Below are 23,024 nucleotides of genomic sequence, written 5' to 3' on the forward strand. Positions count from 1 at the left end.
CAAGCCAACCTTTAAAGCTCAACGCTGCATTAATTATAATCACGTTTATGACCATCGGCATGTGTCCTTAATTTGGTAACTTCGCAGCAGCAGTTTAATGCAATACACAACAACAGAGAAAGAGAAAAGTATATATACAGTGGCTGGCAAAAGTTTGGGCACCCCTGGTCCAAAATTTCTGTTACTGTGAATAGCTAAGCGAGTAAAAGATGAATTGATTTCCAAAAGGCCTAAGGTTAAAGATGACATATTTCTTTAATATTTTAAGCAAGAAAACTTTTTTATTTCCATCTTTTAGTTTCAAAATAACAAAAAAAAGGGCCCGAAGCAAAAATTTGGGCACCCTGCAAGGCAGTACTTAGTAACACTCCCTTTGGCAAGTATCACAGCTTGTAAACGCTTTTTGTAGCCAGCTAAGAATCTTTCAATTCTTGTTTGGGGGATTTTCACCTATTCTTCCTTGCAAAAGCCTTCTAGTTCTGTGAGATTCTTGGGCCGTTTTGCATGCACTGCTCTTTTGAGGTCTATCCACAGATTCTCGATGATGTTTAGGTCAGGGGACTGTGAGGGCCAAGGCAAAACCTTCAGCTTTTGAAGTGCGTTTAGGTTCATTAGCCTGTTGTAGAAGCCATCCTCTTTTCATCTTCGGCTTTTTTATGGTGTGATGTTTGCTTCCAGAATTTGCTGGTAATTAATTGAATTCATTCTTTCCTCTACCAGTAAATGTTCCCCGTGCCACTGGCTGCAACACAAGCCCAAAGCATGATCGATCCACCCCCGTGCTTAACAGTTGGAGCGGTGTTCTTTTCATGAAATTCTGCACCCTTTTTTCTCCTAACATATCTGTGCTCCTTGCAGCCAAAAAGTTCTATTTTAACTTCATCAGTCCACAGGACTTGTTTCCAAAATGCATCAGGCTTGTTTAGATATTCCTTTGAACCTTTTGAATAGAACTTTTTGGCTGCAATGAGGAAAGGTATGTTTGTAGTAAAAAGGGTACAGAATTTCATGAAAAGAACCCCTCTCCAATTTGTTGGCTTCTGCAACAGGATAATGACCCTAAACACACCTCAAAATCCACAATGGACTACCTCAAGAGGTGCAAGCTGAAGATTTCGTCATGGCCCTCACAGTCCCCTGACCTAAACATCATCGAGAATCTGTGGATAGACCTCAAAAGAGCAGTGCATGCAAGACGGCCCAAGAATCTCACAGAACTAGAAGCCTTTTGCAAGGAAGAATGGGCGAAAATCCCCCAAACAAGAATTGAAAGACTCTCAGCTGGCTACAAAAAGTGTTTACAAGCTGTGATACTTGCCAAAGGGGGTGTTACTAAGTACTGCCATGCAGGGTGCCCAAACTTTTGCTTTAGGCCCTTTTCCTTTTTTGTTATTTTGAAACTGTAAAAGATGGAAATAAAAAAGTTTTCTTGCTTAAAATATTTTTTTTAAATGTGTCGTCTTTAACTTTATGCCTTTTGGAAATCAGTTCATCTTTTACTCGCTTAGCTATTCACAGTAACAGAAATTTTGGCCGGGGTGCCCAAACTTTTGCATGCCACTGTACATATACATACACACGTATATATAGGATAGATTATAGCTCAAAAATAGAAATAACACATTTTTTAACAAGTGAGGTAGTGTTCATGGGTTCAATCTCCATATAGGAATCGCAAGGCAAAGGGGAAGAAGCTGTTCCTGAATTGCTGAGTGTATGCCTTCAGGCTCCTGTATCTCCTTCCTGATGGTAACAATGTGAAGAGGCATGCCCTGGGTGACGGGGTCCTCAATGATGGATGTCATCTTTCTGAAGCACCTCTCCTTGAAGACGTCTTGGGTACTACAGAGGCTAGTATCCAGGATGGAGTTGATTAGTTTTACAATCTTCTGCAGTTTCTTTCACTCCTGTGCAGTAGCCCCCCATCCCACCCCCATGCCAGACAGTGATGCAGCCTGTCAGAATGCTCTCCACAGAACATATATACAAGTCTGAGTTGACAAACCAAATCTTTTCAAACTCCTGATGAAATTTCTTAATGAAAGGCTGTTTTACCTTCATAGCTGCATCAAATTGTTGGGGCCAGGTTAGATCCTCAGAGATCTTGACACCCAGAACTTGAAACTGCTCACTCTCTCCACTATGAGGATGGGTTTGTGTTCCCTTGTTTAACCCTTTCTGAAGTCCACAATCAGCTCTTTCGTCTTAACTGATGGTGAGTGCCAGGTTGTTGTTGCAACACCACTCAACTAGCTGGTACACCGCACTCCAGTACGCCCTCTCATCTCCATCTGAGATTCTACCAACAAATGCTGTTTTATCAGCAAATTTATAGATGGTACTTGAGCTATACCAAGCCACAATCATGGGTATAGAGAGAGTAGAGCAGTGGGCTAAGCACACACCCCTGAGGTGCGTCGGTGTCGATCATCAGCAAAGAAGAGATATTATCACCAATCCCCACAGATTATGGTCTTCCAGTTAGGAAATCAAGGATTCAATTGCAAAGGAAGGTACAGAGGCCCAGGTTCTGTAACTTAACAATCAGGATTGTGGGAATGATGGTATTAAACACTCAGCTACAGTCAATGAAAAGCATCCTGACATTGGTGTTTGTATTGTCCAGGCGATCTAAGGCTGTGTGAAGAGCCTTTGAGACTGCATCTGCCACAGATCTATTGTGACGATAGGCAAATGAGTGCAAATATTCCGCAGTTTCAAATATACGCTCTGAGCCACAATATTAGGTACAGCTGTACACTTGATCGTTATTGTATACAAGGATGCAGACATAGTCAAGAGGTTCAGTTGATGTTCAGACCAAACATCATAATGAAGAAGAAATGTGATCTAAGTGACTTTGACCGTGGAATGATTGTTGGTGCCAGATGGGGTGGTTTAAGTATCTCAGAAACTGCTGATCCCCGGTAGTTTCATACACAATAATCTCTAGAGTTTACAGAGAATGGTAGAAGAAACAAAAAACATCCAGTGAGCAGCAGTTCCGTGGGTGAAAATGCCATGTTAATCAGAGAGGTCAGAGGAGTCCCTGGAATAGTTTACAGTTCCTTCAGGATTTAAGGCGGCCACCATCATCCCCGGTTCCAAGAGGGCAATAGTAACTCACCTCAATGACTACTGTCAAGTGGCATGGAGCTCAACAATAATGAAGTGCTTTGATCGGTTGATTATGGATCACGTTAAATCCCATCTTTCTGTCCTTTCCACATGGCTTATCACTCAAATGTAGATTAATAGATTAATTTGCAACTGTAAATTGCCCATAGTGGGCAGGTGAATGGAAGAATCGGTGGGTGTTGAGGAGGGCATAGGGAGAGTAACAGATTCAGATTTATTTATCACATATACATCCAAACTTACAGCAAAATGCATTGTTTGCGTTAACAACCAACACACCCGAGTGTCAATATAGTGTTAATGTCCCAAATGCTTCCGCAAGCCAGACAATGATGAAACACTCTATTTTCCAAATAACTTGGACGTGAAGATAAATATTGGCAAAACAATATTGTAAGGCAGCTGTCAAAAGTTATGGATTACATGCATTTCCTCAGCCTTTTTTTTGTAATATTGTCAAGTTTTATGGCTGGCAGATGAAAAATTATATGGGAAATCACTTACTTACATATGACAGAGAAGGTTGTTATCCAGCCCCGAGGGACTGTGCTGGTGCCCTATAGAGCAATCCTACTTTCCCATCCTATTGCCTTACAATCAGCTAGCTTAATCTCTTTATCCCCCCCACTCCCCTTCACTCTTTTTCCATTCTTCATTCCAGCTCCCCTTTTACCACCTCTCTGCCGCCCATCACCTCCTCTGGTGTCCCCTGCCCCCTCTTTCTCTTTCGCCCATTTCCACTCTCCCGTCTCAACAGATTCCTTTTTCTTCAGACCATCACCTCTCCCAGATATCACCTCTCAGCTTCTCACTTTCACCTACCAGCTTGTACTCCTTCCCCTCCCGCCATCTTGATATTCAGGCTTCCTTCTCCTTCCTTTCCACTCCTGATGAAGGGTCTCGGCCCAAAATGTTGACTGTTTATTCATTTCCCTAGTTGCAGCAAATCATCATCAGTTCAGGCTGAGACCCTTCATCAGGACCAGAAAGGAAGGGGGAAGATGGCAAAATAAAAAGATGGGGGGGGGGAAGGGAAAGGTGAGGGGGAAAGATAAAGGGCTGGAAAGGAAAGAATCTGATAGGGGAGGAGTGAGGACCATGAGAGAAAGGAAAGAGGAGAGGACACAGGAGGAAAGAGGTAAAAGGTCATAGTGAGTAACAGAGGAAGAAGGGAGGGGTGGGGAATTTTTTTTAATTAGGAGAAATACCGTAATTTAGTTTCTTTAAATTTTGTATTGCAATATACTGTTGTTGCGTAACAACAAATTTCACAACATAAGCCACTAATAATAAACCTGATTCTGATCCTGAGGGAGTGAACCTTCTTTCAGAAGCTGAGGGGGAGAAGTATATAAAATCATGGGAGAAGAAGATAGGGTAGACAGTCAGAGTTATTCTCCCATGGTGGAACTGTCAAATAGTACAGGGTCCAAGTAACACACACAAAATGCTGGAGGAACTCAGCAGGCCAGGCAGCATCTATGGAAAAGAGTAAACAGTCGACGTTTCAGGCTGAGACCTGCAAGTTCCTTCAGCATTTTGTGTGTGTTGCTTGGATTTCCAGTAACTGCAGATTTTCTCTTGTTTGTCACTGAAATACTACAGGGTGTAGGTTTACAGGGGTGGCAGGGTGGAGGCGTAAAGGAGGTGTTCGGCACTCCTTCCCTTCACTAGCCTGTAGGTCAGGGGTCCCCAACCTTTTTTGCACCGCGAACCGAGTTAATATTGACAATATTCTTGCGGACCGGCCGACCTGGTTGGTGGGGGGGGGGGTGTTCAAGTAGGGTTAAACTCACCTCATCATGTCTTTTACAGTTAGGGTTGCCAACTTTCTCACTCCCAAATAAGGGACAAAAGTAGCAGTCAAATCCCGGGACACTTTACCCCAGGAAAGACTACCCTGACCATGAAGCCTTGCGCGGGCACCTGTGTGAGCAGGCGTGACGTGCGCATGTGATGTGCACATGCGCGTACGTGCCAATTTTTTCCCCGCAAATCGGTTTTGCCTTCATCTTCCCAACTACACTGTACATACATTATTTGTACTTTATATAGGCTGTGCATTTATCATATCATTCCTGTTTTTACTATATGTTAGTGTTATTTTTTTTGGTTTTATGTGTTATTTGGTATGATTTGGTAGGTTATTTTTTGGGTCTGGGACGCTCAAAAATTTTTTCCCATATAAATTAATGGTAATTACTTCTTCGTTTTATGCCATTTCGGTACGAAAGGTTTCATCGGAATGCTCTACCTTAGCAGGGGAAATACGGGACAAACCAATTTAGCCCAATATACTGGATGTCCCGGCAAATACGGGACAGTTGGCAACCCTGTGTTCAAGTTCAACAGTGCGTGACAGGGAATGAGGAAAGGTGCAGCTGACTCATATCGTTTCCTCACGGCCCGGTAGCACATGCTTTGCGGCCCGGTACCGGTCCGCGGCCCGGTGATTGCAGACCGCTGCTGTAGGTCACCCTTAAGAAAGATGTAGCATCTGCTTAGCCCCCGCGCCCCAATAGGGGCATGTGAAGTCATGGGAGCAGGTGGTGGATGGTCATATGAGCAGCTAGTATGTATCACAATTCCTGGTTATGCGACCACTGACGCCAGGCAGACAATCTCTGAAGGGTATTGATAATGGCTGGGTCACCCGTCTTGTAAAGACACTGCCCAGAAGAAGGAAATGTCAAACCACTTCGGTAGTATAATTAGTCAAGACCAAACATGGTCAAAGACAATGACTGTCGTCATTGCCACATAACGATGATGATGCAAGTTTAAAGTGTGTGGGTGGGGTAAGAGTTTAAAGAAGATTGGCAAGGCAAATATTTTTATTTCTACACCGAGAGTAGTCAGTGCCTGGAAGTGTCCTTCAGGGGGAGGTCCTGAAAACAGATATGATAGCAATGTTTAAGGGGCATTCAGACAGACACATGAACAAGCAGGGAATGCTGGGATATGGTACTTGTGCAGACAACTGGGATTAATTTAGATTGCATCATGGATGGCGTAGGCACGATGGGCAGAAGGGCCTGTTCTTGAATTGTCCTGTTCTATGTTAAATAGGCTTGTTGGACCAGGCAGCTTTGCAGCCACCAGGAGAAACTGTGAGATTGCTCATATACATACTTAATGTTAATATTACCAGCATTTGGGAAAACTAGATATTTTTGTTTTAAAATTTCAGTCTCTAGCTTCAGACACAACAGTTGCCAGTTGCTCAGTTAAGTCACTTTTGCATCAGTCTGCAGATTTACATTTTTGAAAGAATTAATCCACATTTTGCATCCTATTTAACATCATATGAAAAACATTAAGGTACGTTTTAATTGCAAACAGTAGGCAGTTCAAATCTCTATCAGCTTGCAGAAAGGGGAGAACAAGGGTTTGTTCCATTTTGTTTACCTGAAGATGGGGGGGGGGGGAAAGAGTAAGACTGGGGGTGGGGGTGAGCACAAGGAAAATCAGTAAAAATTGTGGCTTGAAGGACTCCGAACCGAATGTCACTACATCAAACACCGGATAAATCACTGTAAAAGTTAGAGAATTGTAAACAATTTAATGAGCTATAGAAAACTAGTCCTCAACCAACGAATTTCACTTTGTTTCTCTTCTTGCTTATTTGCCAGTTGTTCTAAATCTGGCAGGATTGGAGGCATTTCGCTACCAAAGGAGATCAAGGCACTACTTCCCTCTGCTAGCCCGCAGGTCACCCTTGGGCAAGGTGGGTAGCATCTGCTTAGCTCCCCCCCCCCACCGATCAAGGTCATGTGAAGCCCTGGGAGCAGGTGGTGGACGGTCGTATGAACAGCTGGTACATGTCACAAGTCCTGGTTGTGCGACCACTGACGCCAGGCAGACAGCCTCTGAAGAGTATTGATAATGGCTGGGGTCACCCGTCTTGTAAAGACACTGCCCAGAAGGGGGAAACGGCAAACCACTTCCATCATAAGTATTGACAGTAACAATTATGGAAAGACCATGATCACTCACGTCACATAATGAATGAACAACACTATATCTGTCGTTCAGTAGTGGGTCTGACAGGATATTTTCTTAAAAATGAGAAGTTTAAACAAAGTTTATGGAGAGAAACTGTTCCTATCAGAAATTAAGTAAAAAAAACCAGAGGACACAGAATGATAAGGGAACCAACCCTGCTACAAAGGAAGATGTTTTATTTAAGAACTCACAAAGTGTCTAAATGCACTGCCAGTGTTTGTGGTGGGGAATAGAGGGATATTTTATAATGCTGTTCAAAAGTCAGACTGGTTTAAAACCTGAAAGGATAAAAAAAATCTTTGAGTGTATAGTGTAGCAGAGGAAGTGAAACCACTTGGGGCCAATCGGCCTTCTTCCATGCTGTAACCCTAATTCCGTGAATTATTTTTAACAGCCAAACTCCAAAGCTCAAGAACCTATCAATACTCGTGAAAGGATGAACTCAGCAAGTCAGGCAGCCGAGACCCTTCATCAGGTCTACTGCTGATGAAGGGCGTCAGCTCAAAATATTGACTCTATAGATGGTGCCTGACTTGCTGAGACCCTCCAGCATTGTGTGTGTTGCTCAAGATTTGCAATGTCTGCAGAATCTCCCATGTTCGACAGAACATGTTGGATAAATCAACAGACCAATTATCCAGAGCTGTCTCAGATGGAAAATACCGGGGATTCTTGAAACTCTTGGGCTGTGAGGGAAAAACTGCAGACATGGTTCACACTTAAAGGGTCAGTGCTTAAAGAGCAGACAGAAGATTGCTCAGTCTGGTGTTTCAGAGTCAAAACGCCTGCTAAGGTTCACTGGCAAGACACAAATCATTGGCACTGGGGAAAGCATTAAAGACCAAACCATTAGAATATGAATAGATAGGTCACAGAAGATAAACAGAAGAATGATTCTGAGATTGAAAGGGTTAATGCATGAGGAGCATTTGAAGGCTTGGACTGTTTAGAAGAATTGGGGGGGGGGGAGGAAGAATCTTATTGGAACCTATCGAATATTGTCAAGCCTAGCTACAGCGGATGTGTGGGAAAATGTTTCCTATGGTGGGTGGGTCTAGGAACAGAGGGCATAGTCTCAGAATAGAGGGACATCCATTTAGAAAAGAGGTAAGAAGAAATTTCTTCAGCCAGAGGGTAGTGAATCTGTGGAATTCATTGCCACAGACATCTGTGGAGGCACAGCCATTGGGGATATTTAAAGTGAATGTTGACAGGTTCTTGATTAGTAAGGGTGTCAAAGGTTACGGGGAGAAGGCAGGAGAATGGGGTTGAGAGGGAAAATAGATCAGCTGTGATGGAATTGCAGAGCAGGCTCAATGGGGCAAATGGCCTAATTCTGCCCTTATCCCTTATGCTGTTAAGGCAAGAGTTACTGTTTTTGGATTATCACTAGTATTTTCCAATATTAGAAGCTGTGGGCATAGTATATAACAAAATCAGCGTGTGATCATATTTAAGGAGTAACTTTCAGAAGTTCTTATTGAAAATTTCAAGAGGCATAATGATTATTAGTGTTTTTTATATATTCCTCTTAGCAACATGATAGCAACACTTTATATACTATTTAACAGAAAGCAAGTATGCTAGTTTAAAAATGTAATAACTTGTTGCAAAGCCTGGTCAGAAATTGCTCCTGCCACTGATACTGGCTCTCTGTGGTTAGTCTATCTAACAGATTGCCAAAGGCTCCTAAACCTACCTAATACACTTTGAAATGCTAATCAACAGCGCTTGCACACAGAGTTTACCTTCCCGGAACAATTAGAGTCTGTAATTCCTGTAAACCTAGACACATTGATAAATTTTGTGACTTTAATAAAACAAAATATGTAATAATATCACAGCTTTCTATGCGAAAAGGTGAAATTCCTACCCAGCAGCTGATCTACAAACTAAGCCTCACAAAGCAAATTCCTCCATGTGAATGTGCATTATTTCCAGCTTAAATTTCACCTGATCAGGTTACTGAGTTACAAAAAAAATCAGAATCTGATATATGTAACAAAATTTGTGTTTTCAGCAGAGGTACATTGAAAAAACAAAAACTATAAATTATGATAAGAAATATATATTAAAAGTAAGCAAGTAGAACAAACAGAGAGCAAAAGTACCGAAGTTGTGTTAATGGGTTGTTTCATTGTCCATTCAGAAGGCAGAGGAGAAGAAGCTGTTCCAAAGGTGTTGACTGTATGCCTTCAGGCTCCTGTACCTCCCCCCTGATGGTAGCAACGAGAAGAGGGCAAGTCCTGGATAATGGATTCTGCCTTTGTGTGGCATCCCCTTTTGAAGATGTCCTTGATGATGGGGAGTCTAACGCCCACGATGGAGCTGGCTGAGTTTCAACCCTCTGCGGCTTTTTTCCCCACCATACCAGACAGTGACGCAACCAGATAGAATGCTCTCCACAGTACATCTATGGAAACTTCTGAGCGTCGTTGCTAACATACCAAGGAGAGAATGTTCTTGAAGATTTATATTTCATGTGCCTACAGAGTTGTAGAGCACAGAAATGGGACTTTCAGCCCGCCACAGCCATGATGACCTTTTGACCATTTACACCAGAGGTTCCCAACCTTTTTTATGCTATGAACCCCTACCATGAAGCAAGTGGTCTGCAGACCCCAGGTTGGCAACCTCTGGTTTACACTAATCTTATTTGGTCACATTATGACCAGACCCTTAAACGCTTTTTAAGATTGATCGATGTACTGTCCAGGTGGCAAAAGAAATAGGGTCTCTTAACATTTCCCTACCATATTCAATTCACTCAGTGGAGGGTAGTCATAAACTACCGACACAAAATCTTTGTCCTGGAGATTCTCAAATTTGAGGAGCAAGTTATTTTTTGAAATGTGCCGAAAAACCAGGTTCCATTTCCTTATTATATGACTTCATCTTCAAATTCCTGGATCTTCATCTTCAAATAGCATTTAAACTGTTTTTAACACAAAGCTACCTCCCAAGGTTATATTGTACCTTTGTTCAAATCCACAGTTAATATTATGAAAACATTTTGTTATAAAGCAGATAGATGTAACCTAAAGTATGCCAAGGTGTAAAACTTTTAACAGATATGAAGTGAATCAGAACATAGAACAGTACTATCAAGACAAGAGATCAGAAACTTGGTCAGAGAAAAAAGTCTTAAGAAGCAACTCAGTAGGAATTAGAGGTTTGCTAATAAAAAAAGACATACAAAATGTTTTAATAATCGTTTCTCACTTTATAGTCAATGAAATACTTTGGAACTGTAGCAGCTCTGGGAAGTTAACAGTTCTCATGAACATGACATCGAAACATAGAAAGCCTACAGCACAATACAGGCCCTTCGGCCCACAAAGCTGTGCTGAACATGTCCTTACCTTAGAAATTACCTAGGGTTACCCATAGCCCTCTACTTTTCTAAGCTCCATGTACCTATCCGGGAGTCTTAAAAGACCCTATCGTATCTGCCTCAACCACTGTTACCGGCAGCCCATTCCACACACTCACCTGGAATGACAGGGTAACCAGTTTTGAAAATATCAGATAAGTGACAAGCATTGCCCAGGATACCTGAGGACACTAACGCTCTTCAGCAAACTAGCACCTTGGCAACTTTAATGTCAAGGCGAACAGTGCCTCAGTTAATCAGCAAAAGTGAGAAGGACGGGATGGTATGTGCAGTGAAGAGGAGAGGAATTGGGGAAGAGTGGAGAGACAGAAGGGAAGAATGGGAGGAGGAAGAATGGGGGGAAGGAAAAGTGCAAAGAATTGGGGAAAGAAGAGGGGGAAGCTGGTGGGAGGAGAACTGGAGTAGAAAGAGGGGGAAGAATGGGGTGAAAGGGGGGAACTGCAGAAGGAACCAGGCAAGAAAGAGAGGGAAGAATGGGGGAAGGAAGAACAAAGTGGGAGGAAGGACATATGGGAAGAAATGGGATAGGAAGAGGGGAAAGTTGGAGAGAAAGAGGGGAAAAACAATGTGAACAGAGGGAGGGGAGTAACCTTGAGAGGGAGACGGGAAAGAGTGGGGTCAGTGGAAAGGAGTGTAGAATGGGTGTGTGATAGGAAGAAAAAGTGAGAATGGGGAAAGAATGCCAAGAGTGTATAAAGGGGAAGAGGACTGTGGAATCCTCCATCATTCAGGACAGTGGATTCTGCACCCCGCTCCAGGATAGTGTGTCTGGACTTTCTGGGTGGGGGGTGAGGGAGAATGCCCTCTACCCAGTCCCGCGGCCCCGAAACAGGGCTGTTGGAATCAGACACTCTCTGGCCGGCTGCACTGACAGATCCGCGTCTGGGTCCAATTTTCCAGACAGCAACAGGGCCGCCGACTTCCGACTGCACAGCACTCTGAGAGCGGAAAAAATAAACTATAACCTTTTAGCTCAACAATCTACTCACCCGCAAATCCTAACGGTTGACATTTTGAAATCTCCTTGTCTGCGAACTGTCCGAAATTTTAAGGAACTAGCTAACAAACCACCAGTCTGTCCTGCGCATGCGCCGAACTCGAGGGGCTGTCCGGGAATTGTAGTTTACCCACCTTTCAAAGCCGCCGTTCAATAGTGATATGGGACTACAGTTCCCAGAGCACACTCAGCAGCGAGCCCCCTCCAGACAAAGGCATCCGAGCGCCGCCCCTTCCCCTTGTGCATTGGATGAAATTGAGTCGGACTATCGCGGAACTCTGAAAAGCATTGGTTGTTATGGACGTCAGTTATCAAAATTGTCCAATCGCCATGCAGGATAGGTAGAGATTGACAGGAGGCTTCAGTACATTACCGCGCAAGGAAGGTTGTCTGTCCTTTTGGCGGTCGACGCTGTGGAGAGAGGTTTGTTGAATGAAATGTCTTGGGGAGGAGGTTTTCAACCACAAAAGATGGTGTTTAAGAGTTTCTAAATTGTTAAAGTGCGGTTACATTGCGCTGCAAGTGTAGTTTGGAAGGGTTCTGAGCTAAATCCTTGGGCCTGATCACTTGAGTTGCGCTCGCCAGCGCTAGCCCTCCGTACATGGTTCGAAACCTCCGATTTCACGTTTGGGAATGGGTTTCCCCACTCCCACTCTAGGATCTAGGATCTGCCTCATGACTCACTTTAGTTAACCCCAGCGTTCACACAGCCGCAAGCCGCAGGAAGGGGGGCCTGGTAGGCCCACTCCACGTCTTCCTACGCCAACTCCCGAGACCGCGTGGGTTTCCTCCCACACTCCAGCGAATTGCCGGCCAGTAGGTAAACCCGCCTTGTTAAGTTGTCCTGTGAGTAGGCCAGGGTTAAATTGGTGAGCTGCTGGGCGCAAGGGCCTGTTCCGCGGTATATTGCTAAACCGGGGAGTTGGTGGGGGGTTTACCAACCTTTTTATGCCATGGGCTCTTGCTGTTAACTGGGGGGGGTACCTGAACCCCAGGTTGGTAACCTCTGGTCTAAATAAATAAACGTCATCTGTTTGCATTAGGGCGCATGTCCCTGTTACTCCGTTTTACCTACCAAATGCCCTTTTAAACCTTGTCATTGTTTTTTCTGACTGTCCTCCGGCAGCATAATCCCCACCTGCCGGAGGAGGGGGGAGTGCACCTGTTTTAATTTATTTAGACGGTTTAATTTACTATTAACAGGAATATGAAGATGGCGTGAGGAAACGAAATCTGGGTTATCTACACATTAAAAAAAATTATTCGGGCAAATTTGAGAATTGCCAGGAGAAAGACAGTGCCACAAGTTGATGACTACCCTCAACTTGGCGAATTGAATATGGTAGAGAAATGTTAGATTTTGAGCTACACTGCTCAGCAGCTCACTTATTTAATACTAGACCAATCACAGGGCAATTTGCAATGATTAATTAAGCTACAAACTGTAACTGGTAGGACTGGGTGGAAGCTGGAACACCCAGAGAGAATCCACTTGGATAGTACATGGATGGTAGAAAAAATGGGGAGTCTGGGTAGGGTTAGATTGGTAGAGTAGGCTTAAAAGATCGGAACATGGGCTGAAAGTATTGTACGAGGTTGTGCTGTGTTCTGTAATTTGCTGCCTTGGTGTTTTTGGTCTGCAGTTAATAGTTAAAGTTTATTAACATATAATGTATACTACCAATTTTGACATTTCTCCAGCTCAGTAATACACAACACACAATAAATTAAGGAAAGTAAAAATTAGATCTACAGATTAATTACACATAGATAACATAGAGTGCATAAATTAAATATTGTAGGGTACAGTGCAAGTTATCCAGTGAGCAAAGTGGCAAAGAGGTGTTCTTGATATATTTTCTTGCTACCAAGAGTTCCTTCATGAGAGGAAACTTAAGAAATTGGTAGTCAGAAGACCCACAGCCTGGTGTCTAAGATGTAGTCACCATCTGCTTCTGTCTGCTGCTGGGATGTGTTGCTGCTCCACTGATGTACTGGTTAGGCCTATTTGCGTGTTTGTTACTCCACAAATTACTGTGTGTACATAAAATAATACACATCTTGGGTTAACAACAGGAATTCTGCAGATGCTGGAAATTCAAGCAACACACATCAAAGTTGCTGGTTCTTTGCTGGTTACTGGTACCAGCAACTTTGATGTGTGTTACATATCTTGGGTTTCTTTTTTTAATTGGGCATGTATGTCCTTAATGTTATGGCCCCACATAGCCTCCACCTCTGAGGAACACATCCTCGATAAAGCGGGGTCGAAATGTGCGAGGATGTTGGATAGGCTAGGTTTATTCTCACTAAGATATAGGAAGCTTGGGTGTGATCTTGGAGGTTTAAAGCAGGTTTATAGATGGTCAAAGGAGTCTAAAATGAACGGGTTTCAGGTTTATTATCACCAGCATGTGACACAAAATTTGTTAACTTAGCTGCAGCAGTTCAATGCAATACATTAATCTAGCAGAGAAAAATAAAATAAAGCATAATAATTAAATCAATTATGTATATTGAATAGATTTTCAAAAAGTGCATAAACAGAAATACTGTATATTTAAAAAAAAGTAAGCTAGTGTCCAAAGATTGAATGTCCATTTAGGAATCGTATAGCAGAGGGGAAGAAGCTGTTCCTGAATTGCTGAGTGTGCGCCTTCAGGCTTCTGTACCTTCTACCTGATGGTAACAGAAAAGGGCATACCCTGGGTGCGAGAGGTCCTTAATAAGGACACCGCCTTTCTGAGATACCGCTCCCTAAAGACGTCCTGGGTACTTTGTAGCCTAGTACCCAAGATGGAGCTGACTAGATTTACAAACTTCTGCAGCTTCTTTCGGTCCTGTGCAGTAGCCCCTCCATACCAGACAGTGATGCAGCCTGTCAGAATGCTCTCCACAGTGCAACTATAGAAGTTTTTGAAGGTGGAGGAGGAATTTAAAGGAGATCTGAGGGATAATAGGTGATTATGTTGAACAAGTTGCCAGCGGGCAGAAGCAGATAACGTTTATAAAATATTTGTGCAGTTTGGGGTAGGACTAATGTAGAGGAATATTTGACTACTTGAGCAAATTGAATTAGTCTACGTAGACATGGACGAGGTGGCCTAAAAGGTCTGGTTAGTGTTGTACAATTATACAGTATTTATTTTAACAACTTTAAATTTGGCTACTGGGGGTCATCTTTGCTCAAATTAGTCTGTGAACTAGGACCCCAAATTTGGGCCACCGGTACCATCTGGGGGGAATAATTCTTAGTTATTTTTGGCAAGGTATACACCACTAACATTAGAAAATATGTGAGAGCATCGCAGTGGTGGTAGCATTCTGTGTGTAATCATTTGGATTTATAACCCCATGCCAAAACGCACTTTTCAAAACTACATCGCACAGAATAAAGCATTTTACTTCAAACTGATGGTTCTCTTATTATTGATGCTTTGTCTTTGAAAATTGGTGGGAATATAACTCAGACTGTTTTTCAGAAAAGTTGTTAGAATTAGCATCTCTACAAATGTCATCTATTACCAGCAGTGACAACACAGTGACTATACATTACGTAAGATGTATTTTTGTTTTCATGTTCTGTTTCACATTTATATCTTGTATATCACCATTTATACATTTGTATCACCTTTGCAGCAGGTGCTTTCTTCACCAGCAATGTTAATGTGATATTTTTTTTCTGTATTTCAGGTACTGTGGCGGTGCGATAGTCCTGCACAATAGAGAGAGTAGAGTAGATTTAGATCTGGAGTAGCTGAATCACTTTGCTTCAGAATGGAGAGCTATAAGCATAAAGAATCTATTAAGAAGCAGTGTATCATACACCAGAAAACATCAAAAGAAGATGACCATTTAGTTAGTCCTCAAGTCTACGAATCCTGGAAAACATTACTTGAAGCAGCCAAAGGGAGAAACCATGCCCCTATTTTAGATGTTGCTAAAGAACTTCGAGAAAAAGAAGGCCCAAGAATCTGCTATCACTGAAAATGCCAAAGCCTCTTCATGAAGAGAGACTTAGAGACTCTGAAAAGGAAAGCATTACTGATGAAGCTGGTGAGAATACCTGTACATCAAAAAGGCCAAGTATGAGATCTTCATCAGAAGCAAGGGTGTATGATCAAATCTGCATTTTTTATAATAAGGTGAAGTTTCTGAAGGTCTCCAAGTCACGTGAAAAGCTTACACAAGCTGTACAGCCCAGAGCTGACCAAACACTACGAGAATGTGCAACCCAAAAGGAAGATGAAAAGATTCCAGCAGTAACAAAGCAGAGACATAGTTGCTGCAGAGGCCCACTATCATGTTTCATGCTATAAGGATTATACCAGAATCAAGAAAAGGGAACCCGGGTACAAAGAGAATGATGATAAAACAGATGGTGATGAACTGTATAAAAGGATTGAAAGGGAAGCCTATAAAGACCTTTTCAAGTATATCAGAACTGATATCATACCCAACAAGATGATTGTACAAGTCACTACTTTGGTCACGAAACTTGAATTTTTCATGCTATCTGGTGGAGTTACACTCCTGAAAGATTCTACAAGGAAACACATTCGTAGGGAACTGGAATCTGAGCTGGGCAATTCAGTAGATATATTTCCAGATGACAAAGGAAAATTGTTAATGGTTCCTGAAAGTGTATCATTAAGAGACGTTGCCTTGGCAAATCAAACTCTACAGAGGGAACTCAAAGTTTGGAGGGCCAAGGCAACCAATTTTGAGCAGTAGAAGAGCAACTCCCAGGAAACTGCAGCAGTGGTTGATGGAATAAACTTGGTCCAAAGAGTGAAAGGTGATTAAGTTACTTTGAGATGTTGCCACAACAATTCTGGGTATGGTTCTGATGGAAGGCAGTCAGAGTAGCAGAATAGATGTTGTGTTCGACAGATACAGGGAGAACTCTATCAAGAATAATGAAAGATCTCTACGGGGTGAAGAGACTGGTCATGAGATGCAAGGTATCACAGGCACACAGATGGTGAGGCAGTGGAGGAGCTTCCTGACCAAAATCAGTAACAAAAATAGTCTCATTAGCTTCATAGCCCATGAATGGAGGAAGGTGGAGTACAGAGCAAAGCTACAGGAGAAGATTATGTATGTAACTGTGAATGACAAATGTTACAGAATCACATCTCAGAACTGAGGAGGTGTCAGCTCTTCAGTGTCAACAAGAAGAAGCAGATGGCTGCCTACTACTCCCATGTTGCCCATGCCACAAGAGGGATACCAATCTGTAGTGATCTGCTCAGAAGACACAGGTGTCTTTAGCATTTTGTGACAAGAGGCCCCATTGTTCCAGAAGTGTGGCACTAGAACCCGTATAAGGCTTGTAGACATCAGGAAGTTTGCTACCACTGTTAGCATAGAGGTTTGTAGGGCTCTTATTGGGTTGCACACGTATATAGGGTGTGACACTAAGTGCTTTTGCAGGCAAAGGGAAGACAAGTCCCCTAAAACTTTGTGCTGGAAAAGGTGAAATCGAAAGTCATTAACTCCCACCATGCAAGGACTGCTTAACAAAACGTGCACAGTGGGCCAACTACCAGGCTGGTATATGGAGAAGGACTCAAGTGCCAAGCCCTGTTGGCAGAGGATGGAAGATGGAGAGAAGAGGAAGCTGAGCAGTTGGTGGTGCACTGGATGGAAGGCCACCCAGCACCCAATGCCGTCCTGGATCTACTGGCCTGTAACTGTCCAAAAAAAAGTTCACTCTAAAGGTGTGTGTTGCAAATGGTGTCAGGTGTACAGATGTGTAGACTGGCAGACTGAGAACCAGGCATCCACCTCAGTGTGGAAAGTTCAGGCGAAAATGTGGAAGACTTGGAAAATTATTATGATTATTAATAGGTTATGAAAGTATGGAAAGCGGTCTTTGATTAAATATTCATTTTAACCAAATGGGGCCTAGGTTATGGCTGTGTGGAACCCCACATTTGAATTATACTGTAATTCTATATGCTATGACAAGAGTTTAAGATTGTTTTGAAATCTCTCCATGAGTTTTTTACCTTTTATGGGGTAACGTTTTCTGCTGTACTGATGTTAATATGGAATATATACAAAAGAGACTACTTATTTGAATTCCTGAATAACAAATCCATGTGATTGTGTCCTAGGGTTTTTATTGACTTCCAAAATAAACAGACAAATATTTTTCTAAAAATAAAAAAATTCACTACTGAAATTGGGCACTACTGCGAGTGCCACCAATGACATAGTTTTCAATGTAGAATTTTATAACAACATTTGATGAAAAGTGCTTGAACTCAGCTATCACTGTAACAAATTTCAATGTTGACGGATCACTGATGACAAAATACCACTAGGTTGAATATATATGCTGTGCTTTATATTGGCCACTTTTCAGAAATGCTTATTTTAGGGTAGTGTTATAAAATGCATGATAGCACACACAAAGCCACCACTGGGGTAATGCTAGCACATTTCTTTATACTTTATATACTTTATTGTTGCCAAACAATTGATACTAGAGTGTACAATCATAGTGATACCTGATTCTGCACTTTGCGCTAAATCTAGAGATGTATACCTTGCCAAAAATCACTGAGCATTATTCCCCTCAGATGGTACTGACCAACCCTACTGGCTCACAGACTAAATTAAATGTTAGATGTTGCTGCCATCTGCTGGTCAAACCCTTAATGGCATAAAGCTGCTTGTTGCTTCCCAATCGTTTTGTTTTTGAATTGAAACAGGCATGAGGTCTATACTGCAGGCAACTTGTGGTATGTGTGGAAATGTATACTCAAAATAGTTGGGTTGATTTAATCTTCTTTTAAATTCCAGGCGTCCTTAAATGACAGGATTTATGACTAGCCTTTATCACCATCCTGGCAGGGATGGGCTGGAAGATCTGTTTTATATGTCTACAAATTGGCCAAATCAATGTGCCCGGAGAGTAGGAGCTTGATTCCCTCCCATTCTGTAAGTTTCTTTTATTTTCATTGGAAGAAGGCTTTGAGTTAACGTGTATGGCAACAGATAAAAGCTAGTTTTGAATAAAAGTTTACTTCTAGGGCAACTATAATAATTTTGGATTAATCTGAATTGTACAGGTTAAAGTACCAATTTGATTCCATTTTCATTTTATTTTAGTGTCAAAACTTGTATTAGATATTGAGCCTTTGATGAATCTTTTTTACTTCTGACATCTCCACTGAAAGTGTTGCATATGGCAATGCTTGATTATACACTTGATTCTGAGGCTCTGTTTTAAATTGGGTGAATTGGTGCTTCCTGGTCCACTGCTGCCTCCACTATGTGTAATTTCAGGTTGCTGTGATAGACTGGTAATCATGAGCGATGTTTGATATTCACTTACTGTTTGCAAGTTGAGCAATTTGTGAATCTGTTTAATGGCAGAACTTTGCCCAATTTCAGCCATGTTCTGGAAAACTACCTGTTGCACATGTAGAATTTCAGTGCCATATCAAGATGCCATTGTACAATGCAAGGTATCAAGTTTGAATTATTAGTAAAACCTGAATTCTAGTAATGTTGAACCGGTCACTGTTATCTCCAAAAGCTCTAATGAATGTATTGTGAAGTGATAACTTGAGACTTAATTTTTTTAAATGCAGTAGAATTACTTGCCCTCCGTGCAATTTCAAATGCAAGTCCTGCTGAAATGCTATTTCATTTGGATTTATTTTAACAGTTGAGCTGTCAGTGATGAGAACCATTAAATATTAATAAAGGCTACATTATAAACTGCAAATGCAGAAAATATGAAAGCCAGATCAGGCAGCATCTGTTTTAAAAAAAAATGTAGCTAATGTATCGAGCCTTATGTAAATGTATCAGGCATGGTTTGCATGATAGATTAACCTGCAGTTTCGTCACAGGTACTCCTGTCCTTTTTTTTTTATACTTTAGTTATTTAATGTATCAATGCCTGATTAATACTGTAGCATTGCAGTTGGCATGATGCTTTACAGTGCCGGCTGTAAGATTGGGGTTTAATTCCTGCTGCTAATTTAGAGGTAGTCCCAGAGGGCAGCACAATAGCAGAGCTTTTAGCACATTGCTTTGCAGTGTCAGTGATTAGTGATCGGGGTCCAATTCCTGCTGGTGTCTCCACAAGTATGTTCTCCCTGTTTGGTTGCTTCAGCTTCCCACATTCCAAGTGGGTGCAGGTTAGGGTTAGTAAGCTTGTAGGCATAGTGACACTTGCAGTTTCTTCTAGTAACTTTAAACTTGACCACTGGAGGTCATTGTGCCTCAAACTAAATTTATTTGTCCTTGCTACCATCTAATGGTTAAGCCTTTGATAGCATAAAGCAGCATGTTGCTTGGCAATTTATCAGTTTACTTAAAAAATGAAACCAGCATGTCATGTGTTCTGTATTCTCAGGAAATGTGATAAATATTTTCTTAAAGGGTAGCTGGGCTGATGTAATCTTTTTTTATTATAGGTGTCCTTAAATGGCAGTATTTATCACTTGACTTTGCAGGAATGGGCTGGAAGATCTGCACTATATGCCTGCAAATTGGCTAAATCCATACATGCCTGGAGCATTGGGAGAGTAGGGGCCTGATTCCCTCCCGTTCTCCGTAAGTTTCTATAATTCACATTGGAGGAAGGTTTTGGGTTACTATGCTTCTATACCAAGTGTATGGCAGTAGAAAAGAAGAAACTATTTTAACTACAAGTTTACTTGTATGCTAGCCAGAGTTTTGTACAGTTTTGGATTACCTGATTGTACAAGATTCAATTTTTCTTTACTTTTAGTGGCAAAACTTGTATTAGATATTGAGCCATTGATGAATCTTTTTTACTTCTGACATCTCCACTGAAAGTGTTGCATATGGCAATGCTTGATTATACACTTGATTCTGAGGCTCTGTTTTAAATTGGTGAACTGATGCTTCCCGGTCCACTGCTGCTGCGTAATTTCAGGTCATTTTATTTAGAGATGGTGTGGAATTGGTCCTTTGTGCTGCATCAACAATCCCTGATTAAACCTAGGCTAATCACAGGACAACTTGGTGACCAATTAGTGCCTTTGGATAGGGAGGAAACACACACGTTCCACGGGGAAGGACATACAAATGCCTTGGAGGAAGATGGGATTGAACTCAAATGCCCCGAGCTGTAGCAGAATCTCACAAGCCACTATGCTGCTGTTGATGTAATAGAGATCGGTAGTCATAAATGACATTTGATATAACCTGGTAAATGTTTGGTGAGAGATGACCAATTTGTTCAGAGCAAAAGCCATTCATCTTGTCCCAGAAATGCTGTCTGTTGTATTTTTGTGCCATAGGATGCTTTGGTATAATTCAAGGTGCCTGAAGTGAGTTTTAAAGTGTTATTAATATTAAAACTTGACCTGTGGCCCTTAACTCTGGCATCTCAAGGGAAGGTATTGTAAAGTGGGTGCTAAACCCTAACCCTGATGCAATTGACTTGACCTTTACAGAGTAATTACAAATGCACGTACCTGTTCCTGAAATGCTGTACAATTGGGTTTTCAATATTTGAGCTGCCAGTGACCAGAGCTATTAAAAAATTAATAAAGGCTCCATTATGACTGCAGATGTAGAAAATGTGAAAGAGCAGCAGGTCAGACAGCATCTGTAACAATACAGCTGATGTATCGTGCCTGGGACCCTAAGAAATACTTCTGTCAGGCATGGTTTGTGTGAGATTGACTGGCAGTGTCTCTACACTACTTATTGGCATTTTTTTTTACTTTTCCTATGCTTGTAATTGAATTTATTAATGATTGACATACAATGGTGCAGTGATTGGCATAACTTTACTGTAAGATTGTATAAGATACTGTAAGAAACTCCTCAGACAGCAACTTTCTGTTGAGGATAGAGGAGAAGAGGAAGAAGTAATGAAGTGTGTTGAACAGCTCTCCAGGGCTGATGTAGGTAGCTCTGGTGTTTAAGCTGTTCATGTTTGAAATCAGATGTTTAAGGGCCTATTGGGGACTACAAATCTCAATATTTTTATCTAAATGTAGCTGAAGTTTAACATTAGAATGGTTATGGTCATTGGTGAAATACTGATTATATTGTGAATCTTTTTAGATCCAATGTGGTTCTAGGCTTGATTCTTGCAGTGAACCCATCTGCCGGGCCTGGGAGTTTATGTGGTGAGTTGCTCATTGTATTTGTGTCTGATTGCATGAGAACTGGATTTGACATGTACCTTTGCATTAGTTTTTGAAATTGTATTAAATTTTTGATCAGATTTAACCATTGTGTAATTGATGTATAGTATAAATGTATATGCAGACAATTCCTGGGCCTGTGATGAGTCTTTACTTCTGACACCTCGAATGAGTATTGCATTAGCAATGCTTGATTACATTATCTTGCTGAGGCTCTTCCAAGTGTATCTGCTGTTAGAAATAGACATGAGATTGGCACTGATCTGATCATTTTGCTGTTGCAGGATGGAGAATCAGCAGCCTGACATTTGAAACTTGGTATGGCAAAAGTTGGACTTGCTGTAACCCACAAGATGCCAGAAGAGCTTGCAGGTACAGGCAGCATCTATGGAAATAAATACAGTTGACATTTGAGCCGAGACCCTTTAGAACTCGAAAGGATGGAGTGAAGAAGCAAGAATATGATGGTGGGAAGGCTGCTTTTAAAATGTTGAAGGTGGACATTTTTGTACTGTCCTTAATAAAATGTTATTTAATGTTTGTCCTTTCATCTCTTGATCTTTCCTTTGGTTCTATTGGCCAAGTTTGAGCTTAATTCAGCTGATTGAATTGATCTGCTTTAAAATGCACAGCTGCTTTGGGCAGCATTTCAGAGCTTGACTTGCATTCAGGGGCTATAGTACCATCTGACTTGGTGATCTATTCAGATTGGGCACAGAAGTACATTCAGCCAGAGACTCATTCCCCAAGATGCAACACAGAGCGTTATACGAAGTCATTCCTGCCTGCGGCCATCAAACTTTACAACTCTTTCCTTGGAGGGTCAGACACCCTGAGCCAATAGGCTGGTCCTGGACTTATTTCCTGGCATAATTTACATATTACTATTTAATTATTGTGCAACTGTAACGAAAACCAATTTCCCTCGGGATCAATAAAGTATGACTATGACTCGTGCAAGAAAGCCACTTCTCACAGAAAATGACATGTTTTGTATTCACTTTGAGTAATGCCAGCATTAAAGGATATTTGAGAAGGTATCTGTATTGTTCCTCTCAGCCTTGCAACTGATTTTTTTTGTTTGGGGTTGGGGTAGAAATTGATGGTTGGCTTCAGTGAGAGATGGACTTGGACTTGCAAGATTTCATGCACTTGTGTGCACTTAACCAGAATCACTCCTTGTTAAGAATGGGATAACTAGCATCCAGTGACTTCCATAAATTTATGATTTACCTCAGTTCAAGTTTATTGTCATTCAACCATAAACATTCCTCAAGTCAAAAAGCAGTTATAATCCAGCATGTACAGTCACAAAATAGTTTTAGCTATGTTCCTTGGT

The 23,024-nt window shown here is 41.6% G+C and overlaps 1 protein-coding gene, 1 long non-coding RNA gene and 3 other non-coding genes across 7 annotated transcripts in view; 4 read left to right on the top strand and 1 right to left on the bottom strand.

Moving 5' to 3' along the window:
- The window catches only part of traf7 (TNF receptor-associated factor 7), a 113,870-nt gene extending 102,252 nt beyond the window's left edge, over nucleotides 1–11,618 (bottom strand). For both annotated transcript variants that reach the window (XM_063059331.1, XM_063059326.1), the window contains exon 1: nucleotides 11,527–11,618. The gene's annotated coding sequence lies outside the window, so the exon portion shown is untranslated. The remainder of the gene's footprint in view (nucleotides 1–11,526) is intronic.
- Nucleotides 11,619–11,912: 294 nt separating this feature from the next.
- On the top strand, nucleotides 11,913–22,717 carry LOC134352119 (uncharacterized). 2 transcript variants are annotated; one of them, XR_010019348.1, is made up of 6 exons: nucleotides 11,913–11,957; nucleotides 15,228–17,257; nucleotides 18,348–18,485; nucleotides 19,976–20,114; nucleotides 21,603–21,667; nucleotides 21,970–22,717. It is a non-coding gene; the product is annotated as an uncharacterized LOC134352119 (long non-coding RNA). The 2 variants fall into 2 exon arrangements; XR_010019349.1 differs by lacking the exon at nucleotides 11,913–11,957 and adding an exon at nucleotides 11,981–12,354.
- LOC134352402 (small nucleolar RNA SNORD60) lies at nucleotides 18,681–18,769 on the top strand. Its single transcript, XR_010019399.1, has one exon. It is a non-coding gene; the product is annotated as a small nucleolar RNA SNORD60 (small nucleolar RNA).
- Nucleotides 20,317–20,405, top strand: LOC134352403 (small nucleolar RNA SNORD60). Its single transcript, XR_010019400.1, has one exon. It is a non-coding gene; the product is annotated as a small nucleolar RNA SNORD60 (small nucleolar RNA).
- On the top strand, nucleotides 21,820–21,901 carry LOC134352401 (small nucleolar RNA SNORD60). Its single transcript, XR_010019398.1, has one exon. It is a non-coding gene; the product is annotated as a small nucleolar RNA SNORD60 (small nucleolar RNA).
- Nucleotides 22,718–23,024: the final 307 nt, after the last annotated feature.

Source organism: Mobula hypostoma, chromosome 9 (genome assembly GCF_963921235.1).
Source record: "Mobula hypostoma chromosome 9, sMobHyp1.1, whole genome shotgun sequence".
Lineage (NCBI taxonomy): Eukaryota > Metazoa > Chordata > Chondrichthyes > Myliobatiformes > Myliobatidae > Mobula > Mobula hypostoma.